We start from the raw sequence: 17,789 nt of genomic DNA, 5'->3' as shown, positions 1-17,789 counted from the left end.
GAAACAAAGGCAGAGAGGGAGAGACAGAGAGAAACAGAGAGAGACAGAGACACATACACAGAGAGAAAGATTTGGACATTTGTATATTTTGATATGTAGGCATTTATTGACTATATATGTTTGTAATGGGAAGTTTATTTTTCTTGCTTTCTCAATATTTTGTTGGAGTGGAAGGAGGGAAAATAAAATAAAATAAATAAGACGAGACTGGACAAGGTGAACTCTAGGGTCCCATCAAGCTTTTAATCTGATTCTATGATCCTCACTTATAAAATGAGGGAAAGAGACTGTCTCCACTTGTTCTGATCTATATCTTGCCACTGAACCCAGATGGCTCTGGGAGAGAAAATGAGACTGGTGACTTTGCACATCCCTTCTTCATTTGCATGTCATGGAATCACCTCTCTGTTGTCATGGTTCTCTTGGAGAATGAAGGACAAAACAACAATTAAAAATCTATCAAACCTTAATAAAATCATAAAATTATAAAATCTCAGTGTGGTAAGAGACTTTAAAAGGCAAAATTTAGTTTAATTCATTCCTGAAAAAAAGAATCTTTTTTACATTATTCAATTCAATTCAACAAGCAATCATTAAATAATTACTATGTGTAAGAAACTGAAAATAAAAGCATAAAAACAAAATAGTTCCTTCTCTCAAGAAACTTCCATTCTGGTTGGAAGATACATGCACAGAAATAAATAACTATAAAGCACCATTTTATTATTATTATTATTAATCTGTGATCTAGTGACTGTTGGCTTCCTGTATTCCTCAAACAAGAGTATTCATTTCCCTATTCTGGGCATTTTCACTGGCTTTTCCCATGCCTAGAATTTTCTCCCTCCTCATTTCTATCTCCTGGTTTCCTTCCCATTTCAACTCATATCTCCTCTTCTGCAAGATCTTCTCTAAATTAATTCTAGTGCCTTCCCTCTGTTGATCATTTCCAGTTAATCCTGTCTATATTTTGTTTGACATAATTGTTTGCATGTTGTCTTGCCCATTACACTGTGAACTCTTGTGAAGTTTTTGCCTCTCCTAATATACTTAGGCTGGTTGGTTGATTGATTTAAAGCTTTTTCAAGGGACAACTAGGTGGTGCAGTGGATAGAGAGCCAGCCTTGAAGTCAGGAGAACCTCAGTTTAAATTTGATCTCAGACACTTAACACTAACCCTAGGCAAGTCACTGAACCCCATTTGCCTCAGCAATTTATTTCAAGAAAGAGTGGGCGCTAAAAACAGGGAAATCAGGATAGTTCTTTTATGTATGAAGTGGTAGTTGATCTGTGTTTTGAAGAAAGACAGAGATTATATAATGTAGAAGTAAAGAAAGAGTGAATCCCAGGTGTTGGGGATCATCTGTGCAAAGGTTTGGAATTGGGAGCTGAAATGTCATGGATGGGCAAGAGGGTGCTGGAGATAGTTCTTCCTGCTGAATTGTAAAATTTTTAGTTTGAATGTTTATACCTTGGGGAAAAACACTAGAAATTAGGGCTAAAAAATTAGGTTTTGTTGATGGTCCTAATATAAGAAAGTGGTGAAGAAAATATTAATAATATATATTAAACTTAAAAGTACCTCATTTGTACTTTTTTTCTTCAAAAAACTGATTGCTAAATATTTACCAATTCATTCCTATAGTATGGGGAATGATTAAAAGTTCAGTTGGAAAGGACAAGAGAGTGTACAAAAGAATTAATATTAAACAATATGAATTGTATCATCCCTTCTATATTTATCTGTTATGTTCTGATTTCTGTATGTTGTCTCCCCCATTAGAATGTAACCTCCATGATGGCAAGATACTATTTTTTCTTTTTTTTTTCTTTTTTCTTTTCTTTTTTGGTTCTTAAGCATTTAGCACAGTGCCTAGGATATAGTAGGTACTTAATAAATACTAGTTACTTGACTTACTGAGAGTTAGGTAGCACTTATTTCTGAAAATGCTTTAAATTCTACAGCAAGATTTTCTTATTTCAGCCTAGAAGTGATAGGGAGCTACCAAGATTTTAGCAGAGGAATGACGAGCTCAAATCTATGATTTCAAAACCCCAACTTGACATACTTTCAAAAGATGGATTACACAGGGGAGAAACTAGAGACAGAGAAACCAAGCTTTAATATTCTACATATGAGATGATGAATGTCTGAATTAGGAGGTACTGTGTGACCTGAGAAAATTTGGTGAATGTAAGATACATTGTGGAGACAGGATCTCCTGATTGGATATGAGGATTAAAGAGAAGACAGAGTTCAGGATGATTCTGAAGTTGCAAACCAGGCTGTTGTTCTTACCAGAAATAGGGATGTTTGGAGGTTGACTGGGTTTAGAAAGGAAGATAAAGATGAAGAGACATACTATGTTATTATATATGTATATATACATATAAATCTATATTTCATACCCACATACAAACACATACCTTTTTATACACATTTCCATATATACACATATATGTAAAATATTCATAATGTGGTATATGTATTGACATATATGTAACACGTTATTCAGTCATCTGTAGTCATATCCAACTCTTTGTAACCCAATTTTAGGAATGTTCTTGGCAAAGATGCTGAAGTGCTTTGTCATTCCCTTTTCCTGCTCATTTTACAAATGAGGAAATTGAGGGGAAAAGAATGAAATGACTTGGCCAGTGATGTATACCTAATAAGTGTCTCAGATCAGATTTGAATTCCGGGAAGATAAATTTTCTTGACTCTAGGTCTGGCACGCTATTCATTACACTACCAGCTGCCTTCCATGTGAAATGAGTAACCAAAAATGTTGTATTTGAGATGCCACCAGGCAATTGGTAATGGAAGACTAGAGTGTAGAAGAAAGGATAGGACCTGATATGTAGATTTGGGAACTCCATCTTAGAGATGAAAGTTGAATCCATGGGAGATGATAAGATTACAAAGGGATATAGAATACAAAGGAAAGAGAAGAGAATTTAGAACGGAACCATGAGAGACTTTTACACTTAGTGGAAAAGGAAAGGATGATGTTCCAGAAAAAGAGATACTTGCAGTTCAGTCATATATCTTTGCTGGAAGACCTCCAATGAAGAAGAATATTCCTATATGTCTTGGGATCAATGCATATCACTTTTGGAGATCTCTAATCATGTGTAAACTTTCTTCTACATCAAGCCTATATGTACATCTTTGTATCATAAACCCACTATTCCTACTCATGAATCCTGGGTTCACTTTATTCTTCCCCACTGAGATGACCAGCTAAGGATGACAACTCTAGCTCTGTCTGTTTAACATGTCCTGTTCAAATGAATAAGCAACTCACAGGTTAAATTAGAGTTTTTGTGTACAGCATGAAAAGAGTCATTTTGAGGTGGTTTCTATCAGGATGTACATATTGAGGTGACTTATTTGTACATAGCCAAATAGAACTCAGAAAGGCATAAACAATAGAGAACTTTGGGAAAATTATGGGAGCAATTTAGAAGTGGATAATTAGATATCCTTTGCAGGGTGTTTGAGAAATTAAATTAGTTTTTTTTCTAAATGAAAGTTTGTGTGGATCACTTCATAAAAAATATTGCAGTGACTGATTATTTTTATAATATTCTTCACCATTGTTCTTTGCATATCCAAGGAAGTGGCACTTTTAGCCTTTAGCTGTGGCAGCCAATCATAGCCTATAATTGCATTCACTGAATAAATTGTCAGTGTCATGAATAATAAAATTAGTTTAAATAAACTCCAAGCCATGTTCACCAATAACTATCTGGTGGAAGATCCCAAATCCTTTTACTTTGGGAGAAAAATCAGAGTGATCTCTGATAATAAAGTCATGAATTAAAACAAAAATACAATTTTTGCTACAAGATGGCCAGCAGGGATATAAAATAATGGGTTTAGCAGTGGGAAGAGAGTGCTCAGTAAGTTCACAAAGGAAACTTGCCTTCCTAGATTAAATCTGTAAAAGAAAGTTTTATACTTGTGTAAGAGTGAAAAGAACAGATATAAAAAGGATGATAGAAAAGAGAATAATCCAGAAAGCAAGCTATCCTTCGTCCATTGACACGTAGGGTAACATGCTCCTTCCTGGAGTAAAGAGCTAGTAGAAAAAACATCAGTGATTAGTTATTAAATACTGCCAACAAACTACTGCCACACACTATTGTCACAGACTTTGCCTTATCTTGAATGTGTAACCCAAACACTGCGAATCCTTGTAGTCTCTGTTCTAATTCCATAGTAGCATAGAGGAAAGTGCCCAAATTTCGATCCAGAGGACTCAGGTTAAAATACATGTGCTGAAATAACGTTTTGATCATGTATACTTATTGTGTATCTAATTTATATTTTAATATATTTAACATCTACTGGTCATCCTGCCATCTAGGGGAAGGGGTGGGGGGGGGGTAAGAGGTGAAAAATTGGAACAAGAGGTTTGGCAATTGTTAATGCTGTAAAGTTACCCATGCATATATCCTGTAAATAAAAGGCTATTAAATAAAAAAAAAAAGAAAAAAAGAAAAAAAAATACATGTGCTGCTCCTGTTCATGTGATTTTTTTGATCAATTACTTCTTTCCCTCCCGCAGACCTCAGTTTCTTTATTTGTAAAATAAAATCCTTGCATTAGATCAGAAGCTTTTAAATCTGGGGTTCATGAACTTGATTTTTCAAAATGATATTTTCTAACTTTTTTTCAACATAATTTGTGGGTTTTTTGTGATCCTAGGTATATTGTTTTGTGTATTTAGTAGCATTATTCTAGGTCCATAGGCTTCAGCAGACTGCCAAGGAGGAAGAATGGAGTCTCTCTTTCTCTGTCTCTGTGTCTCTGTCTTTCTCCCTCTCTCTTTCTCTCTTTCTCTCTCTGTCTCTCTGTCTCTCTCCCTCTCTCTCTCTCTCTCTCTCTCTCTCTCTCTCTCTCTCTCTCTCTCTCTCTCTCTCTCTCTCTCTCTCTCTCTCTCTCTCTCTCTCTCTCTCTCTCTCTCTCTCTTTCTCACACACACACATACACACACATGCACATGTTAAAAACCCCTAGATGCTAGATGATTTCCAATCTCTTTTCCAGATTCAAATCCTATTCATATCCAAGCTGATTCTGAGGAATGGTAACTGGAAATTCTGCAAGCATTCTTCAGAGTGATAAAAGGTCCAATCTTAGCTCTTTCTCTGAAGCATGGAGAAAACAATACACTTTATTCCTAACATAGACTACTCTAACATTTCATTTATTAAATTTCTTATGAAGAGTGTGATATTTTCATTTGGCTTATTGCCTTGAAGAGGCATCTTATTCTGACCTAGATGAGGAAACCAACCTCATTCCTACAATGACAAGTCTGGTTCCAAATTACTGGGTATCCTTTTAGTTTTTCTGTATTGTGTCCATATGGATCATATGATGAATCAAGAAATATTCCCTTTCTTCAGTCTTTCCCTGCTATTCCTTAACCCTGAATAACCACTTTTCAGAGGGATTCTTGGCCCTCTAAATCCCCCATTTGCCTTATTACATTTCTGAGCCCACTTTGCTGACTTTATTTAATGAGGTTTATTGTTTGTGCTTAGTAATTTTCAAAGGCCCATCACCCTCTTTGAGATTGCCCTTAGATCTCTAGCTTGCCAAAGAGGTGGGCTTTTGAAGCTACTTTCATTAATTCAGTATCTAGCTTCTGCATTTAACAGCACATGGGTTTGAAGTGTACATAAGCCACAGTGGAAACATCTGAAAAAAGTCCCAAGATACTGCAAATTATAAAGAGTGATTAGGAAATAGCATGGCTCTCTATCTTCCCATTCCTTAGAACTTCTCTCTTCAAATCAAAAAGATTCCAGGGTATCAAAATATCACTGTCTGACTCTGATAATGACTTCCCAGAGTTTCAGACATCGGTGGAACAAAGATTTAATTTTAATTATCAGCAGTTCCATTATTCAACTTCAGTTATTGTAAAGGGGAGGGAGGAAGGGTGTTAGGAAGGGAAAGAAAGAAAAAAAAAAGGCTGTTTGGTGCTGCCTTTGATAGTTGGTTCTAGCCCACATCCTTTGTGATTGCCTTCACTCAGCTTCTGCAGATCTGTATGGGGTGGCTTTGTACCTCAGTCTACTCTTTCTTGCACTTACATTGTCCCATAGCGAGAAAGGAGCTTAGTCCCAAAGAGGCTAAGTGACCCAATAGTAAACCCAAATGCAGAGGCTCCAGGGACCCAATTAGAGATATTTTGCTTTCAAAAGGCAATCTTAGAGCATAATAGCCTTAAAGAAGAATGAGTCCATTCTCCCTTCTCAAATAAGAATGGATATAAGGCACTTTGTAATTATTAATTGCTATATTAACAGAAGTGGTTATTATTATCACCAAGAGTAAGAGAAGTAATGGCAATACAATCATTACTTTTGTGACTATTGGGAGGAAGACAGAAAAAAGATATACAACTCTCAGAAAACCTTCTGGTTCAGGGAAAGAGGATAATATTTTCTGAATGCCCCATCCCTGAAGGAAAGGTAAGTTCAGGAGCATAACATACCTTAGAAGATGATTAGAAAGCCCTATTCTGACCTCTTTTCTTCATTGTAAATTTTGCAGCTAAGACACTGGACTATACAGAGAGTTTTACTGCCTTCCCATACTTTTCGACCCCAGTTTGCCATATGGAGGGAAGGTGAAGGCAGGAGACACAGGTGAGCTACTCTTTCCTTAAAAAAAATCAACTTCGATTTATCCTAAAAGGAAAAAGGAAAAAAAAAATGACAACTTCACAGAAATGATTTCACCTTCATAGATTTTATTGACACTGAGCACAGCTGGAAGCAAAAGACATTTTGGAAGGGTCTACTCCATTTGCTCTTCTCCATTTCCTTTGCCAGCTTTGAAAGAGGCTTTTAACATCATTTGGATACCAAAACCTGGATCTGGGACCATTCCACAAAATGGGAATTGCAAAGGAATGGCAGATGAAAAAGAAATCCCAAGTTGGCTAGAAGCCTTCATCTATTTCCACATTATCGAGTTGGGCTTGAGTGTGTGCATGTTTTCCTTCAGGAGATGGATCATAGGTAACGTTTGTCAAATGAACAATTTTGTTCCCAAATCAGTAGCTCTGGGTCCCATCCCTCCTGCAGAATTAAGCTGGGGCAATGCTGATTACACTAATTGCCGGTGGGATATGATTTCAACATATCCCTGCACAGCTGTTTTCATGCTGGTGTTGGAATTTGGCACTCAGTCACTTCCCTTATTGTCTGATATCCATGCTTGCCATTAGGGGAAGAAGAATAAGGGAACACAGTTCTCAGGAGAGAACAGCAATAACATTTCACTTTCTTACAAACAAACACAATACTGCTCCCCCTCCCACAACTTCCCTCAAACCACCCACAAACTAACTCAGATAAATACCTTTTCAGACATCCAGCAAATGGTTCTTCTCCTATAATTTCCCTCCCTCTAAAAATCGTGATGGGGTTATATCTGATGCCCCGGCATGTCCATCATGCATTTATTTTATACAGCTCAGCGCTAGGCTGCAATTAGCAAAGGTAACACTAATTAGGTTTTACATTGTAATATGTGTCCCTCTAAACTTAAGTCATAGCATTTTAAGCTTCTAATGATTGCAAGGTCATTTTGCTATTCTTCATAATAGCCTGGATGCTAATGAGTGCATTTAGTATGCATGGGGATGCCCCTGTTTTCTCATGGGGGTTATTAGCATTTATCTGGGACACTTTACTTAAATTGTTGCTGAGCATATAACCTAGGAGGTACCATTGAAACAGTAGCCTGAAGTGTGGAGGTTTCAGATTCTAGTAAAATGAAGCCTAGGGGCTGTAGTGTTGATGGTTTCATTAAAAGATTGCTCAGTTTCCTTATTTTGAAGGATTGATTTGTCTGTTTCTGACATGATAATGGCTGCATATTCTTTCCCCCAATTTCCCTAAAAATTCTTCCTTCCAAATAACCACTTATTCTTTCTTCCCACCATTAAAATATCACTCATCGTTGGACTTTACTAAAATCCTAAGTGAATGCATCATTTGGTTTGGAAATGATATAGGTCCCTGAAGGCTCAGTCAGTAGAGAGCATATTCTAAAAGTTCCTATCCAATTGGAAAATCTTCAGGTTGGATGTGGATTACAGGTTTAGCCATTCAGGACAGATCTAGCTGTTTGGAGATTGTTGGCCATTAGACAGTGGATTTTTACTTTTGGTCAGAACATCTCATAAAGCTTGGAAAAGGATTGTAATCTACTTTGGTGCAGGGAATATCCAAACTCATGGAATCACAGATTTTTTGGAATTTTCAAGCATCGTTGACCTATATACCATATTTTTATTTAATGTATTAATCAGGCAAGAGAATGTAAACTCCTAGAAGGCATTTATTTATTAATTCATTTCTCTCTGTGTGTCTCTGTCTCTGTGCCTCTCTCTTTTTTCTCGTTTTTACAGAGAAGCTTGCAAATAGTAGGCACCAAATAAAAGCTTGTTATCATGTTATTGCTATTAGTATCTCCTGGACGTATTTTCCTAGATCTGTGTTGACCAAAAAGATGATAATAATTAGTAGAGAGCAGGATTCATTCACATTTATGCAGTTCTCTCCATAAAATGCCTAGCACAGCATTGTATACACAAAGTATCAAAGACCTGTTTTTGGATGCTGGTTCTTGTAACAAAGTTCTGATTCAAATGGAAGCGGTAAATATGTTCAATTTGTGTGTGGGTTGTGGAGAAGGGTTCAAGAAAGGGAGAAAAGATAAAAAGCATTATTGTGAAATAAATCCACATGTTTTGACGATATAACTTTGAGGGAGAAGCCTTTTAAACTTCAGACTGATTTGCCTTCTTCAAAGATGAAGGAATTTATACATGGCTCTAAATATACCTAAGAATCAACTCATTCACTTACATATACATAGTCCTGGTCTCAACAAGTTTATGGGACAGAGGAAATAAATAGTAAGTTTGAAGGTTCTCAGGAGACACTTAATCTATACAACATGTTATCCATTTTTTATCATCCATACACGTGCTTTATAAATGGAAACATGATCATGGAGAGAATTTTGGGCTTGGAGTCAAGAAGAGCTGCTGTTCAAATTCTTTCTCTGCTATTTATTAGCTGAGTAGCCTTGGGAAAGTCATTTAACCTATAAGTCCTTCAGGCAACTCCTTATAATTCCTTTAGATAATTCAGTGAACAATTTTCAACTGGGAGTTAGGAAAACCCAAGACTGATTCTCACCAAGACATCTTCTAGGTGTGTGACCATGGGTGTTACTTATCTTCTTTAAATCTAATCTTTATCTGCAAAATGGGTTTAATAACAGCAGCTACCTCACAGAATCATTGTGAAGATCAAATAAGTTAATATATATACACACACATATAGTAATTTGAAAACTTTAAAGTAAGTGTTAAGTAAATGTCATAATTATAACTATTATTACTAATGGATCAAATGAGACAATATTTTTAAAGCACTTAGCACAGTGTCTGGCACACAGGAGGCATTTAATAAATGCTTATTCCCTTGCCCCACTAAGTTATGGATGGACTGTCATCTGCTTTGAAGGAGAGATTGCGCATATTAGGAATTCTTCATTGACAAAATCAAAGGCAGTAATTCATATATGTTGTGCTGTTATTAAATCCATTTTACAGATGCATATCTGGTGACCCCTGAGACTTCCTCAAAGCCTTCCTTCTTGTACCAATAATAAGACTCTCCAAGAGTCCCAGACCACAAATTAAGAAATATTGCCAATAATCTCAGAAGAGGCTTAATATTTCCTACATCCCAAAGGCCTAAGGATGAAAGAGCATATACAAATGTTACATAGACTTCTAGTACTCATGATTGGGGGGAAAGAATGGGGTATAAAGGCACTTCCCTGAAAATCTCTTCTAGAGCTAGTCTAAGATTAATTGGAAGCATACTGGGGCAGAGTTGGGGATGGGAGGGTGGAGGGAAGTGTGAGATGATAGAATATCCCTAACTGCAGCCACTTGGGCAAGCTGCCACAGACCTCAGGGACTGTACACCATTTATAGCATAAGCTCAATACATTGTAAAGAGAAGAAGCTTCAGTGGATTTGTCAGTGGAGTGAACAGTACATTCTCATAGCCAGATAATGCAGAAATAAAGTGCATTTGTAACAGACAACAAAAGGATAATCCCCCATTCATTTCAAAGCATCCTTCATTCCGCTCAGGGATTACATTTTTCTTTACTTATCTTGCAAATTTTTTTCTTCTTTCTAAAGAACTCATGGCTTATGACAAAAACCAAACTGTGGCTGGTCCCTTTAAATGTACTGATTATGGTGTTGGCAAGGGAACAATAGTCATTCCCAAGGATGCTGGAGGTTCCCAGATCAATTGCTTGGAGACAGGGTATCCAAGGGACTAACTCCACACTACCAAATGATGTTCTCTCATGGTCAAAGTGAAGGGCAGTGTTGGGGTGAGTTGGGGTTAGAGATTATATCACAAAGAAGCAGGGTCTTCAGAACAATGAAGAATTAAGCAGGTCTCTTTGAACCTAACCTAAACGAAAAGGCCTCCTTAAGGTCAAGGTGTAGGACCCTCACATAATCCCTGAAGCTTTCCATTGATGCCTATCAAGATGTTTCAAAGTATCACTGATGGTCACATTATTAACACTCATCTCAGATGAGAGTTCTGAAGGGGAAAAGCACCACAAGGCTGAGAAATAGTCTGCAATGCATTGGGGAGATGGGAAAAAAGGGAGCAGATGCCCTGGAAAAATGCCACAGATTGCATTGGATCCTGCCCACTGACTCATTCTGTTGGCAGGAGAAGTCAAGTGAACTGATCGCCGCAACTCTGTTCAAGCCCCCCAATTAAAAGGATGCTTGGGCAAGATGGTGATTCCATTCACTCGAGTATCCCCTTGCACTTACCCCATGCAGCTATAATTAGTTTTTGGAGTTTATTGTTGTGTGCTTATGTCTTATTCATAGATAGATGGCTTTCCTCTCCCTTCATAGTCCTCCTCAAGGGAACCCATTTCCTGTGCTCTGATTAATCATACTCTCTGCATCCAGTGGGAGCTTTAGTAAGAAAAAATTTACCACTGATTTTCATTGTATGTCATTTCTGCCTTGTTCCTTTCTGCCTGTGCACTGAGACATAGAGCTCTAAGAAGAGAACAAAGATGGGGATGTTCAAGACTACTGATGTTGTTAAGACTTTAGAAACTTTCAGGTTAGTAGCCATGAACTCTTCCTACCTTAGATTTCCTTCCTTCCTTCCCTCCCTCCTTCCCTTCCTCTTCTTCTTCCTCTTCCTCTTCCTTCTCCTCCTCCTCCTCCTCCTCCTTCTTCTTATTTTAAGATTTCCATGTAGATACATTACAAAACTCCTTGCATTTATGAATTATGGAATTTTATAGAATTTTATACTTTATGAATCTGAATCATTGCAGATTCATGGAAAAAGCAAAAGTTATCTTGGGTCATTGACAGTCATCTTGACTTTTGTCTTGCACTAGACTTTGATGACTCTGGAGGGGGGAGCAAAGTTGACCAATTTGCATGGTTCCACCTCTCTTAAATCCAATTTACCTTGTTATGTTAATTTCCAAAGTGGAATGTAATCCTTGGACAAAGAGATTAGGTTTATAATGGGCAGACACTATTAATTTTTTTTTTACCATTGAAGGAAAAGCATAACAAAATATTAATAGTTCACATTTGCATTGCATCCAAAGCATTTTACATATACCATTTCTTTTGATTTTCCCCATAGATAGAGTATATTATTGTTCCCATTTTACAATAGAAGAAACTGAGCCTGAAACATAAGTGACTTGCTCATGGTTATATAGCTGATAAATGATTGAGATAGGATTTGAATCTAGGTCTTCCAGTGATCCTTACACTATATTATACTACCTCTCAATTGCTTCATAGGAAAAGAAAAAATTCCCTAGTGTCCACTTATTTAGGGGTGGGAGAAATGAATTCACAGCATGTCATTAGCTAGGTTCTTCTATCAGGCAGCAAGCCCCAGCCCAGCCCTTCTCTGCATCCTGCCTATGGAGATAACAGTGAATCCCTGATTCCACAGGGGGTTAAATTCACAGCTTCCTCCTGTTTCCTGATAACAGGGTCATTAGGGTATTTTTATTTCTCCTCTTTCTCTCTCTGTGTTGCACAATACCACATCAAAAATACATTTGCAGTGGAACTTATTTTCTGAAGATGGATAATTTGGTTAAATCTCTTCCACTCTGGTTTCATCTCCAGTTTCAGATGAGCAGCAGTACAACATGCAGGAGCAAAAGCCCATTTTATTCTCATGAAAAAGAATTTAATGACCCTCTGATATAAAATTGATTTTCCGATAAGATGACACTTGTGGGCTACTCTAACAGAAACATTAAACCTAGTGAGTTTGACTATACACACTGCAATGGACTACCTCAGATAGGGAGCTGTGACGGGAGGAAACAGGTCTGCCTTTACCTCAGATGGACATGGGGGCTTAGAGATACATAAATTGATCCATTTCCTGAGCTGGAAGACTTTCATTGATGGACTCATTGTGTCCATCACAAATGATGAAACAAATAAGAACAAACAATGGAGGCTTAAAGGGTGGGAGGTGAATCCCAATAAAAGTGTATCCCTTCCACATGCAACTTTCCTCTTTGTAGTTTTGATATATTATAGCCCAACATAAGAAATTAAATGGGAATTTTGCAGAAGTTGCTGATGACATGCAAAGGCCAAAAGGCAACACGGAGCAAATATTTAACCCAAGTTTACAATAAACACCCCAGAAGAGAAAATTTAAAAACTCAGGTTCCTTCTCTGATATGAAGAGAGGGCTAAAAATTTTATGTGAATTTTCCAGGTTGTGAGGAATGTCATGCCCCTAAATCCTGGGATGTGGAAAGGATAAATATATATCTCAGAAATACAGAATATCTCAGGAAGTCTAGACCACAGTCTCTATTTCCTCTAAACCTCCAGTCTACTCCATGATTCCGGCCCAAGGAATTAAGAAATTCAGGGTTTAAAATTTTACCTCTAACACATATTAGCTGTGTGACCATGGACAAATAAAATCACTTACTCTCCTCAAGCCTCAGTGTGCTCACTTCTAAAGTGGAGATAATAAAATCTCTAGCACCTACCTCCCAGAATTGTTGTTAGGTTCAAATGATCTATGTGAAGCACTTTGCTAACTTGAGAGTGCTATATACGTCAGGAATTAATCTCTTTGTGACTGATACCATGTCATCTGAGATATGTTGCAGATGATATCAATGTTGATATACATGATAGAGATCTTGCTGATCACCACTCATCTCAAAAAAAAAAAAATCTAAAAACCACCTTGCTTTCTTTGTCCTTTCTTTTTTCCTATGTGCCAATTAGTAGAATACCCAGCTATAAGAAAAAGGCTAAGATGAAATGGCTTTGATGCTTTCAAAAGGAGGGAAAGGATCTCTCTTCTTCCTGAGCTCCATGTGGCTGCAGGTAACAAAGGCTACCACATGTTGCAAGGCCAATTAAAGTCAATTATAAAGTAGCTGACCCAAAGGGGGGGAGCATTTCCAGAAGAATTTGCTCCAGTCTTGTAAAATGGAGATTTCTTCCATGCACATTTCTAATTTGGGAAGGGGTATTGACTTTTCAGCTCCTGTGTAATGGTCATCTGGAGGCACTGATCAAAAGCGGGTGCTGCCTACATGAATTCTTTATAGATTGCCACTCCTGATGGACACAGAGCTGTCTAAGAAGACGGGATGGAGGCCATCAAAGTCATTTGCATTTATAAAATCTGACCCAGTATCCATTAAACATAAATCTCCAGTAATGGGAGCAGAGAATAAAGGAACACCCTGACTAATTGACAAGGCCAAAAAGAGATAAGATTCTGAATCCTGAGATGCTGCCTATTCTCCAATGGAAATTATACCTGCTTTTCACCAGTTGAAATTAAGGAGTAAAAGCAGGGTTATCACCCAAAGCTCAGCAGACTTTGGAAGAAAAATTTTACCTTGTAATCCGCCATAGATGCCCATCTCCAACAATGGGCCTGTCCAGTTCCTTTTGTCCCCATTTCTGGGGTTCTGGGAGCTACAGTTTTGGAAAGTATTAAAAATAGGGAGTCAACATCAGGTTAGTAGAGAAATCTTTCATACTTCAAGTCTAGCACTCTGAATTCAAATCTTGCCAAAGATACGTAGTAGATGTATGACCATGGTAGACCACTTAAGTTCTCTGTATTCTGAAAAATGGAAAGCACATCTATTACATGGGATTGTTTTAAGATCAAATGAGATAAGGGGCAAAGGAAAGGGAACAAGAATTTATTAAGCACCTCCTATGTGCTAGGAACTGTGCTAATGATTTTATATAGCTATTAGTCAATACTAAATATAGGACATTAATAGTTTTTAAATTTTTATTTTCTTGTTTTTTTCTCAATAATATTTTTCTAAATACATGTAAAAATAGTTTTAAACATTCATTTTTGTAAGATTTTGTGTTCCAAATTTTTCTCTCTTACTTCTCCTCCCCAAGACAGCAAAAAATCTGATGTAGGTTTTATATATATATATATATATATATATATATATATATATACTTTAAATATATATCTATATTTGTCATGTTATGCAAGAAAAATCAGACCAAAAGGGAAAAACACACAAGAAAGAAAAATAAAACAAACAAAAGAAAGGTGAAAATACTATGTTTCAATCCTCATTTAGTCTCCATAGTTTCTTCTCTGGATTCAGATGACACTTTCCATTACAAGTCTATTGGAATTGTCTTGAGTCACTGCATTGTTTAGAAGAGCTATATCTATCAAAGATGATCATCACATAAACAGTCAGGGGTCCTCAAACTTTTTAAATAGGGGGCCAGTTCAGTGTCCCTCAGACTGTTGGAGGGCCAGACTATAGTAAAAACAAAAACTTTATTTTGTGGGCCTTTAAATAAAGAAACTTCATAGCCCTGGGTGAGGGGAATAAACGTCCTCAGCTGCTGCATCAGACCCACAGACCGTAGTTTGAGGACCCCTGCATAAACTTGTTGTTACAATGTTCTCTTGATTCTACTCACTTCATCCAACATCAGTTCATGTAAGTCTTCCCAGGCTTTTCTGAAATTAGCCTGCTCATCATAATAGTAATATACTACAAAACATGTTATTAAATTCTATGAATCAGCTTCTTTTGAGTTCTTAGATATATCTTTCAATTCAAAAATGCTTCCAAATCTAGTCAAATTATTATTATTATTTGGACTCAATCAGGTTTAAGTGACTTGCCTAAGGTTACTTATCTAGTAGGTGTATGAGGCTGGATTGGAACTCAAATTCTCCCATTTTTAGGACTGGTACTCTATCCACTATGTTATTTAGCTGCCTCTAAAATTCAGTGTGAAAGGAATATTTCAAAAGGAAGTTGAATTCATGACTAGTATTTGAAAAATGGAGCAAAATTAACAAGTAAAATTCCTCAGAGACCTATATGTTGACTCTCTTTAGAGATTCTTAATGTCCCAATATCCTTTGCAATGGCCCTTTCCTAGTTGGAATTGTACTTTTCAAATACAGGGACATAACTTTGGCTATAGAATGACAAAATCTCTGTTGATTGATTATCAGGTAGTTCAGTGAACAAATCTGGCTAAGTGTTTGGAAGATGATGTTATGTTGACAAAGCAACCTAATGATAGATTGGTTTCTCTTCTGATTTTTTACTATTGATTTTGCATTCAATTGTTGTTTATTTTGTACCTATTTCAGATTATGTGGCTATCCAGTCCAATCCAATATACATTCATTAAGCTCCTACTAAGTACAAAGCATTGTGCTAAAGACAAAAATGAAAATAATCCCTGCTTTCAATGAGCTTGGATTGTAGAAAATGTTAGTGAGAGGCATCTGAACCTAATATGGGACTTTGTGTCTATATGCACATATGTATTTGTGTAGTCCCTTACTTGGAGGCAATAATAGAGCACTAAAGAAATAGCTAGTCAGTTAGTTGTTGAGAGTGTTTAGCCTTCAGGCAAAAATCCTTCTTGGTCTGGATGACCATGTGTAAATAGTCACCACAGCTGGGGTCTAAAATTGCCCAAAGCTTTTTTTTGACTACAGAGATTTTCCTGAATGGAGACTGTGAAGAGAAATAGAACTAGGAATGCCAATAGCAGAAGCACCACAGAGAATATTGACAGGGACGTGACGGGAATACATAGTCCCTTTCCAATATTCTCCCATTCCTTTCTATAAAGGGTTAATCAAAAAAGTAATTAAACAATGATTTCTTTATAAGTGCTGGACTTCTGAGGCCTGTTTTCTCTGTTGGAAGAAAAAAATAGATTTAAGATAATGGCCCTATTCTCCTCAGAATAAATTAAGCTTAGAGATAAAGAATTCTATTACTAATGCCTTTCAGCAAAGCCCAGGCATCCTTTAAAGTAAAACTTTAAAGCATAATGTGCCGTGATCTTGTTGAAATCTTTCCTGTAATGATATTTAAGTGATGGGCAAGGGTATCAATGGTCCAGGCAAAGTATTGATTGTATATCTTCAGGGCTATTGAGCCCTTTCAGAGTAACTCTTTTTGAGGGAATATATTCCACTTATTTAAGAACACTTTCAAAACAGTTGCAAGCAACTGATTATTCTGGAAAGCCATGACAAAAAAGAGAGAAACTTGGGAAGGGGAGAGAGAGAAAGAGCCTGGAGGAAGCTGGAAGAACAATCAATGAAAGATATGGAAATGTGGAACAAACAGTTAAGCTTTGGAATGGGAGAGCTGGCCAACCTAAAGGACATGCCTCCAGCTGAATATTCTCTTGGTGCTAAAATTCTCATCATTTTTTCTTTTCTTTCCAGGGAGAGTTGACAAGATGTAATCTTCACACTGATGACAAAGAGATGCCTTCTTTCTCCCAGGAGTTCTTACAGAGGAACCAGACAGGCACTGGCCTGAAAATTCTGCACCTTCAGCAAACACCCTTCTGATCTCTTGGGAAGCTAATATTGCTAAAGAGTCAGAAGAAAGTATAAGGATGGCTCATGGATAGGAATAAAATGATTAGTAGTCAACAGTACTGGAGGCCCCTTGGGATCTCTGTGGTCTAGCTGACACATTTCAGTGGTGCCAAAGTATTGGATTCCGCATCTTCTCAACCAAATGAACTGAAAGTACCATTCACAGCACTTCATTCAGGAAGGCGACAATGACCAACAATCCATAAGCAGTAAATACAGAGTAGAAATGCTGGTCAAAGTTGGCTTAGTTGTTTCATAAGGTAGCTTAGTAGCAGGTAAAGGACATGCATTTATAATCAGCCTGATTTATATTTAATTGCTTTTAGGACAGAAAACTTGGGTCTTAATCTTTTACTTTAAATACTTTGATAAGTCTTGTGGGATTCTTAGAATGGACTTACTGATTATAGTACTCACAGAGTACCTCACAGAGATTCTGGATTTTGTCTCTTGTCATCCGGGAGCTCTATAAACAACTCTATCATCACTTAAAATTTTATCTAAATCTAGTCTCTCTTTTTTTCTACCTTTACCTATAAGAGATGAATTACAAGCTCAGTGTTAATGTCTTACAGGATCTTAATATTCCAGGATCCTGAGAAACAAAGCATTTATTAAGTGCTTACTATGTGCCAGACACTGTTAAGCTGCTAGTGATATAAATATAGGAAAGCAAATCAATTCTTGCCCTCAAAGGAGCTTACACAAAGGGCAGTTAGAAAAGCTGTGGCTCATAGACTATC

The 17,789-nt window shown here is 37.0% G+C and overlaps 1 protein-coding gene and 2 long non-coding RNA genes across 4 annotated transcripts in view; 2 read left to right on the top strand and 1 right to left on the bottom strand.

Annotated features, from left to right (window-relative positions):
• The window catches only part of KIRREL3 (kirre like nephrin family adhesion molecule 3), a 755,533-nt gene that overhangs the window by 609,319 nt on the left and 128,425 nt on the right, over positions 1–17,789 (bottom strand). The gene's annotated exons all lie outside the window — the stretch shown is intronic.
• LOC116423005 lies at positions 6,605–6,936 on the top strand. Its single transcript, XR_004233494.1, has 2 exons — positions 6,605–6,669; positions 6,856–6,936. It is a non-coding gene; the product is annotated as an uncharacterized LOC116423005 (long non-coding RNA).
• Positions 10,381–17,091, top strand: LOC116423004. The gene is made up of 3 exons (XR_004233493.1): positions 10,381–10,459; positions 11,153–11,223; positions 16,888–17,091. It is a non-coding gene; the product is annotated as an uncharacterized LOC116423004 (long non-coding RNA).

The sequence above is a fragment of the Sarcophilus harrisii genome, chromosome 3, assembly GCF_902635505.1.
Source record: "Sarcophilus harrisii chromosome 3, mSarHar1.11, whole genome shotgun sequence".
In the NCBI taxonomy this organism is placed as follows: domain Eukaryota; kingdom Metazoa; phylum Chordata; class Mammalia; order Dasyuromorphia; family Dasyuridae; genus Sarcophilus; species Sarcophilus harrisii.
This window is presented reverse-complemented; position numbering and strand designations above follow the sequence as displayed.